This window comes from Apium graveolens, chromosome 3 (genome assembly GCF_009905375.1).
Source record: "Apium graveolens cultivar Ventura chromosome 3, ASM990537v1, whole genome shotgun sequence".
Taxonomy (NCBI): Eukaryota; Viridiplantae; Streptophyta; class Magnoliopsida; order Apiales; family Apiaceae; genus Apium; species Apium graveolens.
In genome coordinates this window covers 20,466,130-20,489,268 of record NC_133649.1, presented here as the reverse complement: position 1 = coordinate 20,489,268, position 23,139 = coordinate 20,466,130, and the positions used below count along the sequence as shown (strand labels likewise).

General features: G+C 34.7%; 1 pseudogene; it reads right to left on the bottom strand.

The window, feature by feature from the left end:
• Window positions 1-8,922: 8,922 nt before the first annotated feature.
• Window positions 8,923-13,381, bottom strand: LOC141713974 (uncharacterized; annotated as a pseudogene).
• Window positions 13,382-23,139: the final 9,758 nt, after the last annotated feature.

Below are 23,139 nucleotides of genomic sequence, written 5' to 3'. Positions count from 1 at the left end.
GGAGTGCATTACTGGCTAAAGACACGCCCAGTAGATGTGGACGCGTCAACCATGGTGAAGGGACTTGGCAAATGTAGTCTTGTGGCAAGTTAAGGTTGGGAGATGCGCCTGTATTGCTTTGGGCGCGTCCTGAGTAATGGAATGCTTTGTGTGATGGTTTCTGAGGAGACAATACAGGTTTCATAAAGGTGAGGACGCGCCCAGGGCCTGAGGATGCGTCCTGGGCTTGGTCTAAGTATTCTCAATGGTCACTTCAGGACAAAGCTTGCATGGAGAGGAACAATGGAGATTATTTTACTAACGTATTTGTTGCAGGTACTCTTTGAAGAATTCCCTCCTTGAGACGGTCAAGGAGGGGGATGTCCGTGAAAAGCTTGAAGGCCTCCAGGGGTATGCCTGATGATTGAAGGCTTCCTCCTGTATTCAACGGGTGTCCTCGTTGGGGATGCGGGGTTAATATTGGTGTGTGCTTTGGGAACTCTGTTCTTGTATTCAACGGGTGTCCTCGTTGGAGAACTTTGGAGTCATCCTGCACTTTACACCCAAGAGCTCGGGATCACCTGTCCTGTTATCTAGTGGGTTATCCTCATTCAGGGGACAGGGATGCGCCCGACACTTGGGGTGAACCATGGCTGTACCTGCGTCCGTAAATCAAGGGAGATAGTTGTAGGGGGTGTTATCCTTGCACAGGGAGATGCACTATCCGTGAAGTCCTACGATTACGGACGAGCCTTGGGCCTTCGCGGTTGGACCTCATAGTTGGACATTCCTAAAGCTAGCAGAAGACGGACTTTGGATGGGCTTCTACCAGGCCTAGGAATAAGAAGTCTAAGCCCATTAGATTTCTTGTTCTATAAGAACTACGTCAGGCCTGATCCCTATAAAACGGGTACGTAGGCACATTGAGAGGGTAAGAAGTTGAGAGCTGATAAGAGAGCCACCACTTACTCTGATCAATTTCAGCCTAAAACAACCACAAACCACCACACACCGCTTGATTTTCCGGCGAAGAACCACCGTCATAGATCTTAATTCCGACGAGAAACCTCAATCTTTGTTGTTACCAGATTCCTCCGTCAACAATAGATAATCCCTCAATGCGAATGAGAGATTATTTTGATGAAGATGGTAATGATTTGTCTATATCTCAACTTGGAGTCAAGCCTTATTCTACTCTTCTGCTTCTTGGTCCTGTTTTAAAGCCTGCTAGCTTTTTCGAATCCGATGATGCTGTTGTCATCGCTGATGCTGTTGTTATCGCTTGTCGACAATTGAAAAAGGATGCGGAGTTGATGATGGAGCAGGAGTTTAACTCGGTGATGATGAACAACAGGATATTGAAGATGGCTTAAACTTCTGTTTTATTTGCGTTTCTATAAGCATGTTATGTAGAATGTTAATTAGCTAATGGCCTTGTAGCCCCTGATCTACATGTTGAATTCTTGATTCTTGGAGTTGTATTCTTTTGAAGTTTCAAGTAAATTGTGATATATATTCCTTAAGTGCCAAGTGTTTGAATTTATTTTCTTTTTGGGTTTTTTTTCATCTGTGTCTTGGTTAAAGTTTCTGTAACTTTTAGTTTACTGCAAATTTCCGTCCAGAAAAATAATAATCATCATAATAATAAATCAACATGGTGTTGATGAACTGGTGCCCGGTTTTAGAAACAAGTACTAATAAGGGCTGCCCAGTTCTAAAAATAAGTTCCCATCATTAGCTTCAATTTCATATCTTTTACTTTAGTCCAAAGACTGCTCTTCTCACAAAAACAGATGTTTCAATCAGTAAATAGATTGCTGGTCGAATCACTAAACACACAAGTGTTTTACTATTGAAGTTTCTAAAAATAATCGTTTCTAAAAACATCGAATCACAATGTTCTGCAATGATTATAGCTTCACGCAACTATCAAAACTATGAGTTAGTTCTAACAAGAATAGGTAAGAGCAGAAATCATATAAAGCATAAAAATATTGGAGCACCAGTACTCCAGTAGCATTGAGTAATGCAGTCGTTTAATGACCTATCCGTGTGTTCAGGCCATGCTGAGTTCTTCATATGCACTGGACTTAGTATTTAACTGTGTTTTATAATGAAATCTTGATTTTCTGCATCCTACTCGTATTTAACTGTGTTATGTATGAAGCCATGGAGGTTTAGTATGTTGGAGAATCAAAAGTTCTTCTATAACAGAAAATATAAGTTATATATTTGAACTAAAATGACTAACTAAATATCTTAAGGCTGCAATATGTATTTTGGAGTTCAAAGTTAATTATTGCATTTTGGAGTTCAAAGTTAATTAGGATAACTCTATTGCTAAAAATACAGTTTTGCTAGATGTCTCGAGATTATGTAACTTTACATGCTAAATTCTAGACAAGTTATCTGGATTCGAAATTATGTAACTTTACATGCTGGATCTACACAAGTAAAGTTACTTTACTGAAATAATTGATAGTTTCATAAAAAAATTGTAGTGTTTTAAACATACAGCTTCTTCAAGAATATAAGAACTCGAAAATTAAAACAACAAAATCTAACTTCATATGATAGAAGAACTTCATATTTATAATACAAGAACTTTATTGTAACAATGTCTTGTACCCTTGATTTAGAAAGCAAATAAACAAATTAGTCATAAAATATAAAACAGGCTAAATTAAGTACATAATCTAGTGAGAGAATTAATCAGTACACAAGTTTGAAAATCATTAGGCTCTTCAGCACGTACATATTCGTCCAGCCACCTCAAGTAATAATCAGATGCGAGACTTTTTACTAGGTCCTGAATAATTTTCTGGAGCTTCAAATGATTCCCTTTTCCCCAACATGCAACTCATGTTTTGCATAGGCTGCTGCTGCTCTTGCTGCTTCTCCAACACATTGTTGTCAACTTGCCCAAGAAATTTCTCTATTTCCTTTTCTGAATCAACCAAATTCCCCAAGTCCATAGATACATCATTCTGCAAAATATTATCCATATCCGACCAGAAGTCATAACCATCAAATAAATCAGCCAAGTCCAAATATACATCATCATCAGGCCCACTGTTGAAATCTGATGATGCTGTCCCCAGCTGGTTTCCAAAATCCCCGCTCGTACGTTTCACTGGTTGGGCTTCTTCTTCAGAGCTGAGTCTCTGATCATCGTTACCTGCAAATCCCTGACATTGTTGTCCTTCAACTCTGATCCCATCATCATATCGTGGCAAGCCTTTGTTTAGATTTAAACCCTGACCATCAGAATCAAAGCAACAAACAGAATTCATGGAGGCCAGCATATTCTTTTCATAACATCTCTGATTCTCATAACTTAATCCAGAACTAAAGTCTCTTCCACCTTCAACTGTATAGTTACTATTGACTATTTTTGAATCATGATTTGGGGGGACCTCCTTTCCGGATCCTCTAAATATATGCGAACTCTGAATCAACACGGCTTCTCCCCTGTCATCCTTAGTAGTACAGATAGAAGTAGCGTTTTTCGTGTTGGCTTCAGCTTTAGACTTAGTACCACTACCACGTGTTCCTGAATCAGCTTTGATAACCTTGGTCTTTTTTGATCCATCAAAAGTAATACGACAAACCACATAATTCTCAAAACCGGGTAAAAAGTACTCGTGCATCTTCCAGTAACCAACCTTATTCAAACAAACTCCATCACCTAAACCATTAATATCATTAATCTGAAAAACTAACATCCTCTTATGCCCAATAAGTTTTTTTACCCTCCATGATCGGGCTACGACCTGTTTCATCATGCCACAAGCCGCAACCAGCTTTCCTAACATTATGTTCATTCCCTTGTACACCAGATGATTCCTTATTAGCTGCTATCTTTGTCAAACTAGCAAATATATAAACAACCTTTTCGAGCTCGTGCTTTCCCGTAATCCATTGAATTGATGAGTCATTGAAAATCTCCCATGGATTGGCTCTTGGACCGTAAATTTCCTTCTCCTTAATGCAATCAATAGGAAGTTTTTTACCAAAAACTTTGGCTTTCAGATAGCAATCCAACAACTGTTTGTCGGACGGATCGAATTTAAAGCCGGGTACAAACCAAATATCGACCATAATACCTGCTCACGGTAAACTAGGTTAACTTACGGCGTTTCAAGAGAAACTCGACTGCGAACACTGTTTGGTGCCTCTAAGAAGACGTTAACAAGAAATTACAGACCGTAGTTGCATTATATATAGGCATGCATAGACTCGTATCCAAATCTACCTAGGAAAGATTTTGGAAATATGTTTTAGGTTAGAAAAGTTACTCAAGGATAAGTATTTAGTTTTAGTTTGATTTAACTTTTATATTTAGGTATAAATTTATATCTATTTATTTTATTAACTACAAATTTGTTTGTTAAATAAGTTTAAAATTCTAAAAATCTTTAATTCATTGATTTCTACTTATTTAGCATACTTTTTGTAAAAATATTGAAAATAAATCATAATTTTGTTATAAAAATAACTACTATTTTAATATAATATATTCAAATTATGCAGTTAAGTAATCAGAAAATTATAAATTATTTTAAATCATTCCTTAACTTGGATCATTAATCATATTTTGTTGAAAATTTTTCTTTTTAAATTCTTCTTCTATTCATTTAGCTAAGGTACTATATAATTTATAGTTAAATACGTGAATTATGTGTTTTAATATTATGTATATTATAAAATTTTCGAATTAAAAATATTTATTAATACATGAATATTTTAATTGGAAATCAGTCACGACTATACAATTTTTTTAAACCGAAAGGGATATATTATTGATAATGGATCAAATTACAAGGAATGTTAGTCCCGTAATTTTGATAATTAGAAGAAAAATACGGAGACCTCTTCCTTCTTTTAACCACTAACATATTATATACTACTACTTTCTGCACAAGAAATATTTTAAGGACCTATTTATTTTAATTCAATAATCTTAATCATAAAAAGCCGAATCGTACACAAAATATGTGTATGTAACCATGTAATCTTAAATCATAATTTAATAACCGTCACATTCTATACGGTATAATTCAATCAATTTACGAATTATGATTCTGTCTTTTTCTCTATTCAGAATGAAAAATGATAAAAATATCGGATTTTTAATTAACAGTAACGAGAATAGCCATATTCAGTATTGGTGATTAACTTTATCCAATTAGTTACCCTTTTAACAAATGTGTAATGTGATATATTTATGTATACTTTTTCTTTTTCCTCTTACATCCCTTCTTAACGATAAATCTCACATATTTTCTTCTATGTACATACCATTAACATATATGATTTTATAATGGTGGCGTGTTAATGATTTTCTAGCGTAAAAACTGTAATGTGTAATCAATCAAGCGAAGATGAAGGACACTTTTCGGACATAATATGAAAGAAGATGTATGTACATGTGGATACATTTTGTTAGGTACTTAATACAACTATAGAGAGGGGTGAATACAGTTTATGCAGATAAATTGAAATAATCACTCAACAGGATAAACAGTTTTCTACTGATTGATAAAAACTGATTACAAACTAATCTCTCAAATGATGAACATATATCCTTGAGAGCTTCTAGGTTACACAAAAAATATATCAATACGCGACACATAAAGTGTTAACCTTATTTGTGCTTATATAATGCACAACTACACAATCAAATAAGGATCATATTTTATTACAATAAACAATCATAAAATATATCCTTAATTTGATTGCTACTAGAAGTAAAGTCCTTCACTGGCTTGTATTCTGCAAATCCTTTCCATCTTTAATATCTCCTGATCGTTAGCTGTAGTGACTAAATACTGATGTTATTTACTGATCAGCAAATGCTGATGATATATGCTGATGACATCACCTTCTGCTAAACTATGATATCAAATGCTGATAATAAACTCTGATACTTTTTAAGCCGATATCATCAATTTATTCTAACAATCTCCCCCAATTTGTGCATTATGAAATATGGACAAGTTCTAAATTGATGATGTCAAAACTATCTAAATACAGAAATATAAACAAATAATCTATCTTAAAATCAGTGCTTCCAAACTTTATCTCTAGTCTTAAACTTCAGTACAATCAGTAACTTCATCAAGAAATTTCCTGAGTAGTTGACCTTCAAGAACATTTACATACATTTACATTTGATGTTTGATATCCTTAAGCTCCTCTGTAGATTTATCATTCTGATATACAACAGCTCTGAGGTCATGTAGATATGATTCTCCAAGTGCCAAATTATCCAGTTCCAGAAACACAATCTTCTTTCCATCAGGATTAAAATTATGAAATTTTCTTCCTAGAGACTTAACCACTTTGGCTCCTCCAAGAGGCATATCAACAATATGTCCATATTCATGACTATAATTTGGAATATAATTAGACTTGTATGCCATTCCTCTCTACTTTATATGTACTAAGTTCTTCAAAAATTCAGATCATCTAGTAGTAATAGAGTTGGTTACCTTGAGTAAAGTAGTGATTAATTTCAATTCGTGCCATGGTTTATTCTTCGGATGCTCTTGAGTGAGCCTTAACCTTCTTCCAGATTCCTAGAAAATAGATCAGCTTTTCACCAACTAGATCATTTATAATCTGAACTGATTTAATTTTTTTCAAATCTTCAAGCTTTGTATTATCACCAATTTCTTTCAGATTTCCAGGTTTCCTTAGAATCAAAGCATCGTCAACATAAGTCTAATCATATGGAAGACCCAAGCCACTTCTTCTACCAGCTCTTCTAGACTGGGAGTTTCCACTATAGATCTTATTTATAGTCTCAGAAGAATCTCTTACTAGTGCAGATGCCTTGCTTCCCCATAATAGCTTCTTCTTTTCTTCAAAGGTTAATTCTGGCATATCAGAGTTTAAGTCCTCTGAATCAGGATTTATGACTTCAGCTTGTATTTTACTTCAAATGTCAACAACTTGAGTAGTATCAGAGGTTGTGACTGGTTGAGCTTCAACATTTGTTTCTTCTACAATTTGAGCATTATCAGAGATTGTTGTCAACTTCAATTTCTCAGCCCAATCAGCTCCAGGAATCATCTTTCTTCTTTTGTAGAGTTGATTAGCTTCATCTTCTAAAGTCTTTTGATCATCAGCATCATCATGAGCTGCTACTACTGAATAGATTGAATCTATCAGTATTTGAGATTTGAAACCTTAGATGTTGATTTCTTCTTGCACTACGTGAAAAACTGGAATAGACATCGGTTATTAGCCAATGTAAAAAAAAATCCTGACCGATGTCTTCGTCGGTGTAGAGAAAGGTCCCCCCCTTTGACATTGGTTTTTAGCCGATGTAAAACATAGCTTTACACATCGTTTTTTGGCAATAAACTGATGTCCTTTATCTTATATAAGTACCTAACAGCATTTTAATTTTGCAAACTAAGAGATTATAATCAATTTAAAGATATCACACACAGTATGATTATAACCTGTTACATCAGTTTTTTTCTAAAAAATAATGTTTATTAAGACTATTAACATCACCCTGGTTTAAAAACTGATGTTAAAGATTAACATAGACATCGGTTTTTAGCCGATGTCTATACTTTACAATGGTTGTTCATTCAACCGATGTTAAAACACATTTTACACATCAGTTAGTAACCGATGTAAAAAGTATATAATTTTTCTTAAGGTCAAAGACATCGGTTTTGAACTGTTGTCTAAAGTATATAATTTATGTTAAAATCAAAGACATCGGTTCAAAACCGTTGTTTATTTAATTTAACATCAGTTTGGAATTACTTTGCCTGATGTTATTGAGTTGTATATACATCAGTTTTGGGTACAAAAGAACACAATATGCCTGTTATTTTTATTAGCATAGACATCGGTTTTTATATTTTCAGTGATGTGTATTATTCACATATTCAACTAGCCAAAAATTACCAATCGCAAACCAATCACAAACCAAACCAATCGCAAACCAAAACTATCAAAACTGAAATTAACTAATCGCAAACCAAAACTGAAATACTAAAAGCTTTTTAGCTAAATATCAAGCACCAAACAAGCACGGAAATGCAACAAAAGTTATATAATAACTTGCAAATCATCCAACAAAAGGTATAACAATCATTTAAACAAGTCAGAACGAATATCCACAATTCATGATCTGCCATAACTAGTCTAATTACGCAAGTCATTTCCAGCAAAGCGTGGTACTAGCGTGGTAGCAGACTACTTAAGCAGATTACAAGACCAACCAAACGAACGAACGACCAACTAGATGACAATGTACTGATCAAACTAAATATTGTTCCCTGGTAACATGAAAACTAAACAAACTCTTGGACATATTGAAGAGTCTCGAATCGCACTTCATCAAGTTCCTCCCTTGTATAGCACTTTCGAGTCTTAGCTGCCCACTGTGAAATTTATAGAGTGCAAAAACAGCGAATTAACATACTATACTATAAATATAAATATGCCCTGATAAATGTACATTTATTCTAGGTGTTTGCAGATTGCGCTAAATGTACATTTATTACCTTGGTAATGAATTTCATTTCTTTATCTTCGAATATGTCTTTCATGTAACGCATGACAACGTACCCACACTCATATCCACCCGGTTATTTCGGGGATCCCTAATCCAACAAAAAATTAACAATCAATCAATCCCAAAAAAAGAAAGAATTTACAAAAAAAACATACTACAGTCAAATGTGCACAAATGAATACCTACGCTAAGGTTCTTAATCTTGGGTTTTTGTTTACCTATAGGATCATCAGAGCAGCACGAGTCAAGCATGCTGTCGTTATTACACTACACATTGACATAAAATATTATCACTAATCCTCCTATTATCCTGGATGATTCGGCACGCAATGAATCAAGTTCTGTGACCTGATGCGGCTATGAAGCTTTCCAAAGCAGAGTTTGTCTTCAATGTCCCTAAATTTAGCTCTCCTCCCATGGCTTGCAGTTGATTATAGATAATTAAAATACAAAAGGAAGCAATCTGAGTTATAGACTAGTTTCTCTAAATCATCCTACCTGGTAATATCCATTCAAAATCAAACTGTGTTAACTTCTTGACACTCTGAATCTGTACCGGAACTGCCACACGTACAAAAAAAATACAAGTTAGAACAGAAAATGGACTATATATTCTTCACCAGCTGTACTACTGAACCTTTTTTTGTTCATGCAGTGTAGAACATTTTTCTTTGTTCACTCTCTAATGAACAAGTGACTAAACAAGAACAAGTTGAAAATCATTAATCAACAGATCTTGTAGGCAAAAAAACAATAACAGAATAATAATTATAAACTGATTCCAAGTCTGGTACCTGAAAACCAATTGTATATCTCTGAAATGCATAGTCCAGATTCATCCATTGTGATATGATCCCCAGCAAAAAGTACCTTAAGTGACCTGTGTAATAAGCAGACTGATCCCTGCCACATAAATAAAAATAAAATTGGGTGATGCAACACTCAACTATAACATTTTTAACCAAGTAAAGAAGTAACAAACTAACAAATGGACTGTTTCCTTTAAACTGACGAGTGATGATCCAGGATATAATAAAGAGAACCTAACCTAGCAACCTTTAAAGATGAGGATATAAGATTCAATTTTAACGAACTCCTACATGCTTCTAGCAATTATAGGACATAGATCACATTAACTGGATTGCGGGTCAGTCCATTGATAACATAAATTAATGGTACACTAAATTACTAAATTTGCTGAAGGAACATCTTTACTCACTTTCGTGTGGCCCGGAGTGTGTATAAACTCAAGATCATCAGCAAGCTTCCATGGCCCATTCCCCTCTAGCTTACATTCTACTTCAGCAGTAGAAGCATCTACCTTCAGAAAAAAATATAGTACGAATTATAAATTAAAATTACAGAAATGATTATGCAGAGAAGAGTTTTAGTTATGCCCTGAAGAATTTACAAATATTTCTTTTAGATTTGTTCCAAGGAAAATGATCGACAAATTTACAGAGTGAATGAGAATACATGTGAATGGCCATTTAACTGAGAACAATATTATTTTAACATTTGATTGACAAGTCGAACTGAGGTGGCAGTGTTTAAAATGTGGGACAACTGAATCGCCTTAAACTACCAGGTAATCTGTTCATCTCTCATTTTGAACGGGCAAGAATACCATGTGATGATGGCCAAGATTTAAAAATTCAAACTTTCCCAATAAACTTCAGCTAAGAGAGATGATATTGATACACTGATGTTGGAAGAAGCTGTTAATAGAATCGTTTAAATAAACAATGTTCTAAAAAAAGAGAAATTAAGCCAGCAGGTTAAGCTATTGCTGCGACGTGAATATTTTTCCTTGAAGGATAAATGAAAGGAAATTGTTTACACAAGATCTTATCTTCTACTAAGTAGAAGTAGGTTTGCCTTTTTGATATAAACCTGCAATGTACTTGGTCCTGTCGAGTGCTTTAATATATATAGAGACCTTAGGTGTGTAGTAAAAATATCTTAGTAGACGCAATATGGAAATGAGGAAATCAAGTAAAGTAGAATAAAAAATACAAATTTTTGGAAAAATACTTCTTCTGATTGGAAAATTCTGTCACAGCCTAGCCTTTTTCACCACTTCATATGATCTACAATATCATCCCTGATCACAAAAGAAACATTAATCATTTACCAAAGGAAATTTGTAAAGCTCCGTATTATAAGTGTTATGGCAATTAGTACCTGTGCATAAGAAACATGTAACGAGCTCCACCCATCATTTCAAATCTACGGGCCAGTTTATCTGTATATTTAGGACTGCAAGACCCGTGATGGTCATATAATTCAAGTTGAACAATCAAAACTCAGTGCAAGACAATAATAAAAACAACTTCTCACCAATAAACTTCTTCATTTCCATGATATTTTAATTTTTGATGTATTAAATAGTAGAATGGATGGAGAAACCTTTTTGATAAATTAAACTACATATTGTACCTGTCCACAAGAATATTCCCTTTAGGATGGACAATGAAGTACGAAGCAGCCCCAAATGACTTCTCAGAATGATAACCACAATGATATATACCCTAAAACAAGTCTGAATTTTGCTCAGTTAAAAAATCATTAAACAATTGAAAAAAATTTAGTCTTTGAATTAGACGTTAAACAATAGAAAGTAATAAAAATATGGTCCTGTTATGAAACATAAAAGAAAGTTCAGTTACAACTTACAAGCCCACTATCCATGATAGGTACACTATTAAGCAAAGAAAGTGTTATAGTTGGAACGACACACTCTTTTAAATACATTTACAGGTTTTGAACAAGATACTGAGTTCAGAATCTTCATTTCAAGCTTCAACCCCTTATTATGGCATCATTAAGCACTATGATCAACTACAAAGAAAACAGTACACACAAAGGCCCGGGGGAGAGGGGGAGCTAGTATGAACTCTTAAAGATTTGTTAAAGATTTAACTAATTATGATAAACCTATCATACCATATACAATTACATTACGTTTAACTAGTTTTATACCTTTTTTTAACGAATACCTAAATTACAATTACGACTAGTTCTCCTCAAAATCATTAACATCTCTTCTGTATTTCACTAATTTATACCTTTTTTAACAAATATCTAATTAAACTTGTGAACTTGTTCTCAAGCTCATACACAACACAACTGTCTTCCATAAATTGCACAGTTTATATAAATAAAAAAAATTGTAAAGCCCCATATCAGCACAAACAGACAATCAAAACAGAAAGAGGATTACTAAAATACATACACATTTTAAAACATACAATCAAAAAAGAAAGAGGATTACAATCATTTTAAATAACATTAGCACAAATATATCAACAAAGCCCCATTTCACACAAGTAAAAACAATGCATACACATCAATTCATAAAGATACACAAATTTAGTAATAATCTGACTATAAGACACACACACACCAATCAAAAGTCCCAAAAAATCAAATTTAATTGAAAATAAACTTACAAATTAGGGTTTGATTTTGGTGAAACAGAGCTCGATTTGTGTAAAACTTGCTTAAATTCGGGTTTTATGAACACTTCTCAGGGCTGCATGTCAACCTTCTTGCTCGATCTATAATTAGAGGGTTTAACTTTGTTTTAGGGCTTGTAACGGGTAGAGGTGAAAGATAGGGGAGAGTGATAGTTGAGAGGTGAGAGACGGAGACGGAGCTGGAGAGAGAGAGAGAGGGAGAGAGAGAGAGAGAGAGAGAGAGAGAGAGATAGAGAGAGAGAGAGAGAGAGAGAGAGAAAGAAAAGTCGGGGAGGGAGAGTGTACCGAGAGAGAGAGGTCGGGGAGGGAGAGCAGTGAGAGAGAAGGGGGAATGAATTTTGTTTAAGTAAAAATTTCCCCCGTGTTTTTTAGTTGTAAAGGGGGAACAATTTGTACCGTGTTTTTTTAATTTCTTAAAAAGCAGTTATATACAATGGTCGGCCATAAAATTGATGTGAATAATGCTGTTTCACATCGGTTTGAGAGCAACTGATGTCAAAAATTGTTTTTACATCGGTTTTTTTTATAACTGATGTATAAAGTGTGATGTCTATTCCAGTTTTTCACGTAGTGTTGGATTTAGTTTTAGGCTTATGCTTTGACTTCTCACTAATCTTCTCCTTCCCCTTATAACTCCTATCAACATTTAAAATTACTTGAGACCTTACAATCCCTTCAGCATCAGTTTGACTGACCTTCTTGATTACCACACCTTTTGTAGGTCTGATACAAAGAATACTTTATAAGGTAAGACAACATCAGTATTTGCTGACTTCAAAGATTTGTATTCTTCCTCCAAAAGCCTAAGTTGTTCCATGTCAACTTCAGGATTTTCTCTTTCAAATATTCTTCTACTTACCTTAGAATTAAATGCTTGAATCTTTGGATCCTTGTAGAATAGAGTTTTTCACTTCCCTTTTACATTTAGAGTGTGTAGATACCGACTTGCTTCAACACCAGCTTCTATCTCCGGAATGCCTTGGTCTTCATCAGCATTTGTGATTTTCAGAGTTTGAGATTTAGCCACAGTCAGTTCTTGACTTTGCACTCTCTTTGAGACTTTTCTTCCAGATATCCTCTTTTCTTCACTTGGTCTTGATTGACTAGTGGTTTTAGATGTACCACTAGAACTAATCAGATCTCCACCTCGTTCCCTTAAAACAAGCTCATTCTTTTTACCATTACCACCAAGACCATCCTTGTCATCAGCATATTTTTACTGGAGTTGCTTGCATTTAGATTTCAACACTTTCTCCCCCTTTTTGGCTTCATCGCCAAGTAGGAGGGAAATAATGAGCTCCATAGACTTTTGTACCTTATCCAATTGACTGGACATTTTAGCTTGAGTAGTTTCCAACTTAACTTGGTTGGCTTCCATTTTGTCCTGTCTAGCAATGATGGGTTCTAATTGCTTCTGGATTTCCTTGGTTGTGGTCAGCTTGGTTTCACGAAAGAATTCCTTGAGTTAACCAAGTTGAGTATTAGCCTAATACTGAGTATGTAGAACTGATTTGATCAATAATGTAGAAGCCTTGATATGTGTCAGAATATCAGGATTTGCAATGCTCTGCTCTCTCCAGATGTTGAGAAGCATTAACAACAGAGATAGGATACAAAACATCCTTCCAGTTAGAATTCCATTCTGCATCAGAAAACTTTCTACTTTTCTTAACATCAAGCTTAGCTAATCTCTTTTGCTTTTCATGTTTAGGCATGTCTTCAGGAAAGAAAAGCTCATCAAGATTCTCATCAGGATCTAAATCTACATTAACATTTTCTCCATCATTATATTATACTTAGAGTGCCTGCTCCACCTCATCTGTTTATCAAATTCAAAGATTATACTTGGAGTGCCTACTTCACCTCCATCATTATATAGATCAGTCCTCCTTAAAGCAAGACTGGTCTTGCACAACAATCTCCCCCAATTTGTGAGAAGATTGCTTATCATAAATTCATGCTTATTAACAAGACTAACCCCAAGCTAAAATGGAAAATTAAACTAATATATAAAAATTAACACAAATACAACATTTATACATTCAGGTGATTTCATGAGTTAAACAGGCACACATATTTTCTCTCCTTTAAATATACAAGAATTTCAAGTTCCTCTACTATTGGTGTCCCTCTTAGAGCTTCCACATGTTTGAGTCTGTCAGGATTTGGATAGCCACTCGGAAAATCAATCCTAAACTTTGAAAATGTGCCATCTTTGACATTTAGAAATCTTCCATCCTTGGAGATTCTGCTCATCCCTTTTGCCTTAAGTTGTTCTGATCTTTTAATGTACACCTCAATTTTCTTATCATACTTCATCTTCCTCTTCTCATATTCAGCCTTGTTTCTTACTCTCCTTTCCTCCCTCACAATCAACCATTCAGCTAAAACAAATCTCCATGCCCTGGTTGAAGTGTCCTTGTCCTTTAGTAGAGTTATCACTCTTTTGATTTTTGTGGGTGAAAATGTATCCATTGAGTTGCAGACAAGAAATGTGAAAGACCCATCCTAATAGTAGATTCTTAATTCCCTTAGTGTTACTACCCAAACTCTGACTATTTTCTCAGCTAGTTGTTGAAAGTAGTCTTCATTTGAGTTGCACCAATTTAGAGGTAGAAAATCACTTTGCTTGAAACAGTTCCAGATGGCCCTCTCAGTAACTTGAACTTTTTTAGGTTTCTTCCCAATAGACTTGTAATGAACTTTGAGTGATGGCTTGACATAAGGTAGGTTTGTGATTTTCTTGAGAAATATTTGGCTTGAGGTGATTAGTATTTTTAGAAAGGAGTTAGCAGTCTTTTTGTACAAATATTTAGGCTTAGAGGTTTAAGGTGGTTTGATGTTTGAGTTTGTTGGCATAGAGGGTTGAGCTTGGTTAATTTGGATTTTTAGGGTTGTTGGTGTGGTCCTGAACTGTCTTAATTCTTATTTTTTCTTCTCTCCTAACCTCTCTTTTTCTCCTCCTTCTTCTTATCTTTACTTCCAGCTGCCTTAGAGGATTGACTTGGATTTGAGCCAGAATGTTTTTGATCATCTTTCTTCTGCTCATCATCATCCAAGTTATCTTTATTGATTTGAGTTTTAGGCAAGTTGGCTTTAGGATTTCTCAGATATCTCCCCAACAGCTTAATCATTTCTTCATCTTCAACAGTCTTATTTTGCTTTACTTTTAACTCAGTCTCCAGAATCATGATTAGCTTTTTATTGGCCATGACACATTGCTTAGGGATCTGAAAGTGTATGCAATATTTGGTGATAGGACAGATGTATGTCACTCCTTGCTTGGCTGTAAATATGTTTCTGGAAAAGCAGCCACTTGAGCATTTTTCAATTTAGTTAGCAAGAGAGTTTCTTCAGGAATCACTCTTTTGACTTTGTTAATCAGAATGTCGAACTCAGATGCCCTTCTTGAAAGATAGTTAAGGGACACCTGCATACACATGTCTACCCCTGAGTTATTTATGTTGATCACAATTATTTTCTCCTGAAAACTATCTTTTGTCACTAATATCACCCTTATAGAATTTATTGTCCTGTCCAAGGCCTTTTTGGTAGGTGAAAAAATTATTATTGAGAGAAGTCCTGAGAGCCTTGAGCAATTCATCAAATTCCCTGCTCAGACTAGGTCCCTCAGCTGCTCTAATAAGCCTCTCCATTTCAATATCAATTTCTTGAGATTTACTCTTGTCAGCAGCTTGGACAGTTTGAGTAGATGATCTTAATAGCCTAGCCTCTATCTCCCCCTTAGTCTTGTTGGCAGGCATGAGAAGGGGAATAGGAATTTCAGGCCTCACGGCTTCTGGAAGTGCAGAAATTGATATGTTAAGCTTGCCCATGATAGCTCCCAAAGCCACAACATTTTGTATTTGTAAGTGCTTGTGGGAGTCTACCAAGGTTTGAATATCTGTCTATTGACTCTGCACCAATGAGGTGAGAGCATGCACTTGATCTATGAGTGATTCATTGGACGACTGCAAGTTGGAGCTCTTCCAAAGAGATGGAAAACTTTGAGTTGGGCTTTGGAAACTTCATTGATTGCATCATAAACTTCAGCAGGAGTTAAGGCTTTAGCATTGCTTCCCAAAATGGTTAGATAATCCTCCTTGAATTTAGATAAAACACCCTCCATCTCCAGATTTTAGTCCTTGTTCAGCCAAGCATCACAGTTGCCATCTTGTTCTGCTTCATTAATAATTTTTAGCTTGTTGTTCTTGGACATCTATTTGATATGAGAGCATTATGGCCTGGTAATCCTGGTTAGACATATCTAAAATTAGGAGTTATTGAGAGATATGTGCAAGTTCCGCTAGCTGATCAACCCTAAAATCTTCAAGATTAGATTGAGGTGCATCTTCTTGTAGCCAGTTGGAGACTAGATGAATTGGTTGAGAAGCTGAGGGTTCAGGTATTTGGATTTGTGAGGAGCTAGGAACATCTGTGACAGGAGTCACAGTTGAACTCACAGTTTGCACTTTGGTTATGACAGGGTGTTGTTCCTCACAAGTTGTGGGAACCTCCATTTGAAATGGTCGGGATTTGAATGTGCTACTGCCATTTGCAACAGCCTCAAACCCTTGTCTGTCTTGCACCACACTGTCACTTAAATGTGCTATTTTTTCCTCCTCTATGACAGGATCATTGACAATTGTACTCCCAGCTTCAATTGTTCGAGAAATTTCAGCCAGGGTTTTGAGGGGAGTTGTTCTTGAAACAGGAACCTCCAATTAAATTGGAGAGGATTTAGATAGCTCCCCCTCAAGAGTATAACCCTCAAACCTTACATCTTGTGAAGGAGGATTTGCAGATGAAGGTGCATTTGTGATCTCCATGGGGTCTTTAGTAAAAACTGATAAATCCCCCATGGTTTTGATGGTGTCATCAAGGTCTACCCCAACTAGCAACCTCTTACCATCTGAATGAGGTGTCTGGGTGGTGATCAAGGTTTCTTGAACCAAGTCATTTGAATGGGGTTGTACTTGAGAATTAGATTCAAGCACATTTTGAGAAGAAGAAATTTGTGAGATAAGTAGAGTTTGATCATGAGCGAGTGTTGGCAGCTCCCCCTGTGTGAATGAGGGAGCTTCAAAAGATGTGCTATCACTGTGTGTGTCATCCTTATTTCTTCTTTCATACACTAGAATTGGATCTAGTGCAGGTGCAGACTCATTACAAGATACATTGAGGAGAATGCTATTCTCAATAGAAACATCCTTTTTAGAGGATGTCTCTAGAATTTGTTTTAACCCCATTTTTACAACTGCATCCTTTTGGGAGGATACAGAGGTGTCTTGAGTGGTACACTCAGTTTGTTTAGCCTTCTTTGTTTTTCTGACCAAGGGTGACTCTGGTTGTATTAGAAACTCATCATTCTCATTCATTACAGTAAGGGTTATCTCTTTTCTCTTCTTTTTATTTACTTCACCCTTTTGAGAGGATGAAGTGGTTGGTTTCCTAGCTGCTATTGGTTTTGAAGAAGTGGTCTCAGCTTGGGAAGGCCCCTGTTGGTTTTCCTGTATTAGAGCTTCTACAGGTTCAGGGACCATAGCTGTACTAGATTGTGCATTTGATCTCATGTCAGACATAAGGTAAGGGTAAGTCTTAAACCTCTCCATCATGAATTGAGTAATTTTTAGACTCACATTTACCTTATTCTTTGTAGTAAGTGAACCAAATAAAATTTTGGACACTTGCTTACAATTGCCTATTTTAGTGCTGTCTATACCATTCAACAAATATATGTCTGATACTTTATGATTCAAAGTAGACATAATAAATCTAGAAAAGAAAATTTCCTTACCTCTAGCAGATTGGGGCATAGTTATCCTGGTGGGAAGTTCTTTCAGGATCAATAGACCAACATCCAAGTATTTGCTGTGCGCTATTGAGAACACCAGCTTCCGTACCACACTTGAGATGTTGTCATATCTTGTCTTCCTGCATGTGAAGGCCCTTACTATAGAATCAAACACAAAGGACCATTCCTTCCTTAGGTTTGTTCTGTTCAAACTGGCCAGGTTGATTTTTCCACCATAATTGATGAAATCCATGAACTCAGCTAGCTCATCTTGTGTTGGCATCTCCACTAGATTTGCAGTTGGAAGACCCAAAGTTGAATTCACATCTTGATCATTGAACTCTATCTGTTGGCCTCCAATTGTGCAAGTTACCACCAAAGACACAGTGTTGTCATTCATAACAGTTCTCACCACAATTCATGCAGAACATCCAAGTACATGAATGGGTTAGTAGTTAAAGCACCTGCAAGATAGGATTCAGAAAAAAAAATTCAAAAACCCCTTGAAACTGTCAGGGGCTTGATTAACATCTGTAAAAGTGAGATAGTTGGTTCCTTTCTCTGGGATTGTAGCTCTAACAATATTGAGTGCGATTGTTGCTAAGTAAGAGTGAATGGGTAAGAAAAATTGGTTAGAAAGAACTTGAAATGAGAGAAGTCGGTTTTGAATTAAAAATGTAGGTCACTTAGAGTTCTCGAAGGCGTAAGTATATGTGTATCAAGATGTCTGAATATTTATAGTAAAAGCAGATGACTTATCGAGGACTCAAAAATAGACGTTTGGAGTAAACTTATCGATAAGTCATTTTGAAAAAGGAATTACATATCGAGAAGTCATTTTAATTAACTCTTTTAGAGACTAAAATTAACTTATCGAGTTATCAAATAAATACTTAGTTTGTCATAAAATGGACTGAATTATTTCTAATTTTTATTTTAATAAATTCAAATGAATTTATCAAGAGCATTTTTATCAAAATAATTTATTGAATTTTAAATTATTTCAGTTCTGAATTATTTTTATGTCTAAATATACTTTGTAGGGAACTCTGTGAATTAACACTTATAAAGAACTCTATAATGACTTATTGATAAGTTATAATAGAGCTTATCGAGAAGTCCCTCGAGAAGTCAGGAAATTGACTTGTCGAGAACTCACTCGAGAAGTCTTAAAATAACTTGTTGATAAGTCAATTAGACTTATCGAGAACTCATTTCTCTATATGCTCTTGATTATTCTAATTCTGTCTTGTGTTTATTTTACATATTAAAGATATAAATTAACATTTTGACAGTTTTCTTAGAATTTAAAAATTCCAAGCTAATTTTTTATTTTTGAAAAATAAATATGCAGAGATTTCCGAAATATTTATAATTCATATTTTAGTTAATTTCTAATAAAATCAAATTAATTTTGATTTACTAGAAATTAATATGTTGCAACACATTAGATGAGTTCTTGCCTTAGGATGAAGAATTTAACATTCCAATTTCACCTACAAGTCTAGTGAAAGTTACTTCATCCAAAGGTTTAGTAAAAATGTCAGCTAATTATTTTTCTGTTGGAAAAAAATGAGCTCAATGGTACCATTTACAACATGTTCTCTAATAAAATGGTACCTTAAATTAATGTGTTTTGTCCTAGAATGATTAACTGGATTAGCCACGATAGATATAGCACTAGTATTGCCACACATAATTGGAATTTTGTGCAACACTAGGCCATAATCCATTAGCTGATTTCTAATCCAAAACACTTGAGCACGGCATCTTCCGGCATCTATGTATTCTGCTTCAGTTGTGGAAGTTAACAAAAATTGTTGTTTATTGTGGAAGTTGAAATCTTACAAATAGACATGTTGCAAACATGATGTCTGATCTACTTGTAGTTAAGTAAAACAATGATCCAATCATTCCTCTATAGTTTGAAATATCCACACTCTTGCCCTTTATATCTTCATCCAACTTTGTTGCTGTTGACATATTTGTAGAAGCAGGTGAACAATCAACCATACCAAATTTCTTCAATAGATCTTTAACATACTTAGGTGTATAAATATTGTAGTTGTGTCAATTTTTATGTATTGATCTTATTCTCCATTATAACTTGGGGTTAGTCTTGTTAACATGCATGAATTTTTCTTAAACAATCTTCTCACAAATTGGGGGAGATTGTTGTGCAAGACATGCCTGTACAATAACAAGACTAAGTCAAATTGACAATCCTAAGTAAGTTGTATTGGAATCTTAGTTTGTATTTTGTATTTGTAACATTTAAAGTCTGTAAAAATGTTAAAGAGCAGACTGGAGTCTTTTTCTTTAAACAATATCAAGCCTAATAATTCCATCTGGAAGAAGGTCAAGAAGATCATGCCTCAGAAGAATTATGAAGAATCTTGGAGTTGAATAAATCTGTTTCGAGAAAAATGTTCTAGGTCAAGATCTCTACAAGTCACATATTTAGTGTTATAGAGAAGTCATTCGAGAACTCCAGAATGACTTATAGAAAACTCAGGAAAGCTACTAGAGAACTCAGAGATATCAACAAGCCAAATTGAATACATGAAGATTGGAGATATCAATAAGTCATTTCTTCACTAGAGAACTCAGAATTATCGATAAGTCAAATTTCACTAGAGAACTCAGAGATATCGACAAACCAAAATTCACTAGAGAACTCTGAGTTATCGACAAGTCAAATTTGACTAGAGAACTCTGAGTTATCGACAAGTCAATAAGTCACTAGAGAACTCAGAGATATCGATAAGCCAAAGTGAGGATATGAAGATGAGAGATCTTGACAAGCCAAATTCTCTTATAGAGAACTCAGAGACCTCTACAAGTCAAATCAATAATTGAGTGATTAGAGATCTCGATAAGCCAATATACTTATCGAGATGTCAAGATCTCTATATGCCTAACTAGAGATCTCGAGGTAAAAACTCAAAGTACAAATTGCAGACCAGTTCAATATCCAAGATTAACAATCAACAAACAATCCAACCAGTTGGATTGACAAGTCTATAAAAAGCATCTTGAAGAGTGTGCAAGATCAAGGGTGAAGATTAACTGGCAAAGGAAGATCAAGTTAACACAGTATGCAAAGATATGCTAAGCTAGAAATGGAAGACATGAAAGGAATATGTCCTAAGTCCAATCATGTATAAGGATTTAGGAATAACTTTTATGTAATCTGTTTTGATTTCATTGATATTAATAAAAGACTTGTTTTGTTTTTATTACGGGCTTTATCTATTTAAGTGTTTAAATAAGATATACCATAGTATAGAGTAAAGCTTTTTATGGATTATGATGAGATCATAATAGTGAGACCTAAAAAGATGATAACTCTAAACTTAAATAGTTCCTGGTCATAGGATTACTAACTGGTAATTAATAATCCGCAAAGATCGGTACATACTATGCTTGCTTCATTATGAAGGATGTCTGTTCTCATAGACATTTGTGTGGTGACACTATAGCTAGTATGTAGGTGCTTATTATAGAATAAGTTCACTGAACATGACTCGCACAGCTGAACAACTGATGAAGTTCACTCACGAGTCAACAGTTGTTCACATAGTGATAGTTGTACAAGTATCCTTAGACTTGAGGTCATCATAGTCATCTTGTGTACACTGAACTATGCTTTGGTTTAGTTCATAGTCTCCAGGGACAATTATTAGGGCTCTTCTAGGTATAGCAATTTGTACACGAAGATAGTGTATGATCAATAAAGGATCTACCCCTTCCAGTGAAGGAAGCGAATGTTCAAGGCTGATCCACTTATGCTAGTTCAGGAATCTCTAACCAGAGTGAATGAAATTAGAAAGGAGTTTCTAATTTGCATAGAACTACGCATAGTAAATGGTAAGCAAGTGATTGAATTAGATAGGCTTGACACGAGATCCATGCCTTGTATTTAATCGGGACATTGTAGGGTAGAAGGAGTTTATTGTACGGCAACTATTCACTGAATAGGTTCTTGGTATTTTAAGCAGTGAATTCATATTATCCGGATAGTCGCGATATGCTGAGAAGTATCCCTCACGATGTAGAATAAATGTGATTAATTAATTAATCATATTTAATAAATTAGAGAATTTATATAAATAATGATAAAATAGTTTTATTATTATTTATTTCTACTACCGGCTTAATATTGAACCTACAGGGTCACACCATAAAAAGAGAATGATTTTATGGTGGAGGAATTAATTAATAATGGCTAATAATTATTTATTTGTGAAATAAATAATTAATTGGAAAATTTAATAATTGATTAAATGAGATTTAATTGATTATAAATTAATTAAGAAAAGTTCTTAATATTATTAATAAAAGGATTTAATTTTTGGAAATTAAATCAAGAGAGAGAATTATTTCTAAAGTGTTTAGAAAATGGATTAATAATTAAAAGGTGTTTTAATTATTAATGAGAATAATAAATGGGATAATAATAATATTATTTATGGAAAAATTTCAGCTGAAAATTTTGCCTATAAATACACTATTATAGACCCTATTTCATTCTAACCCACATCAAACCCGAAAATCCAAAAAGTTTGGAAAACCCAATTCTCTCCACCTCCTTCCTCCTCCTTAACATCGTTTTCTTGGTGGATACCGGTGGAGTGCTTCACACTTGAGGAGCAACTGCTAAGGATCTCTGATCATTGTCTCCGAATTATTTTTAAAGGTTAGATTCGATCCCTCGAATTTTTATTCATGATATGTATGCTTTTATTTGGATTTTATATGTGTAAAAGTGTTTTATCATGCCCCCGCTGCGATTTAAATCCAATAATGGCATCAGAGCATAGGTTGTATGCATATAGATCTGTGGTAAAAATTTCAGAATTTTATGTGCTTGTATGAATTAATTATGATTTTTACAAGTTATATCATGGATTAATTTTGTCTGATGAGAAATCGTTTCTCAGAATAATTTTGAATGTTGATCTGGGTTCTACAAGTTTTGTAGATTGTCTGGGTATTTTTTTCATAATTTTATGATGTATAGATTTTTTATTATGAATTTTTGAAGTTCTTGTAATTAAAATTCGTAATTAAATAAGTAAATATATGTATATATAGTATATATATATATATATGTTTGTATTGCTGTTGTACTGCACTGTGGTCTGCTGTTCTTTAGTTGCACGGAGAAAGAAGCTGACAGGCACGCTGTTCGAGAAGCTGTACGGCGGCTGCAGAAAAAGAAAAAAAATAGGGGTGTAACGCATTCCGGGAATGCGTTACACACCTGTGGCGCATTCAAGGAATGCGTTACACCCTTTAATGGCTTAAAAGGGGTGTAACGCATCACCGGAATGCGTTAC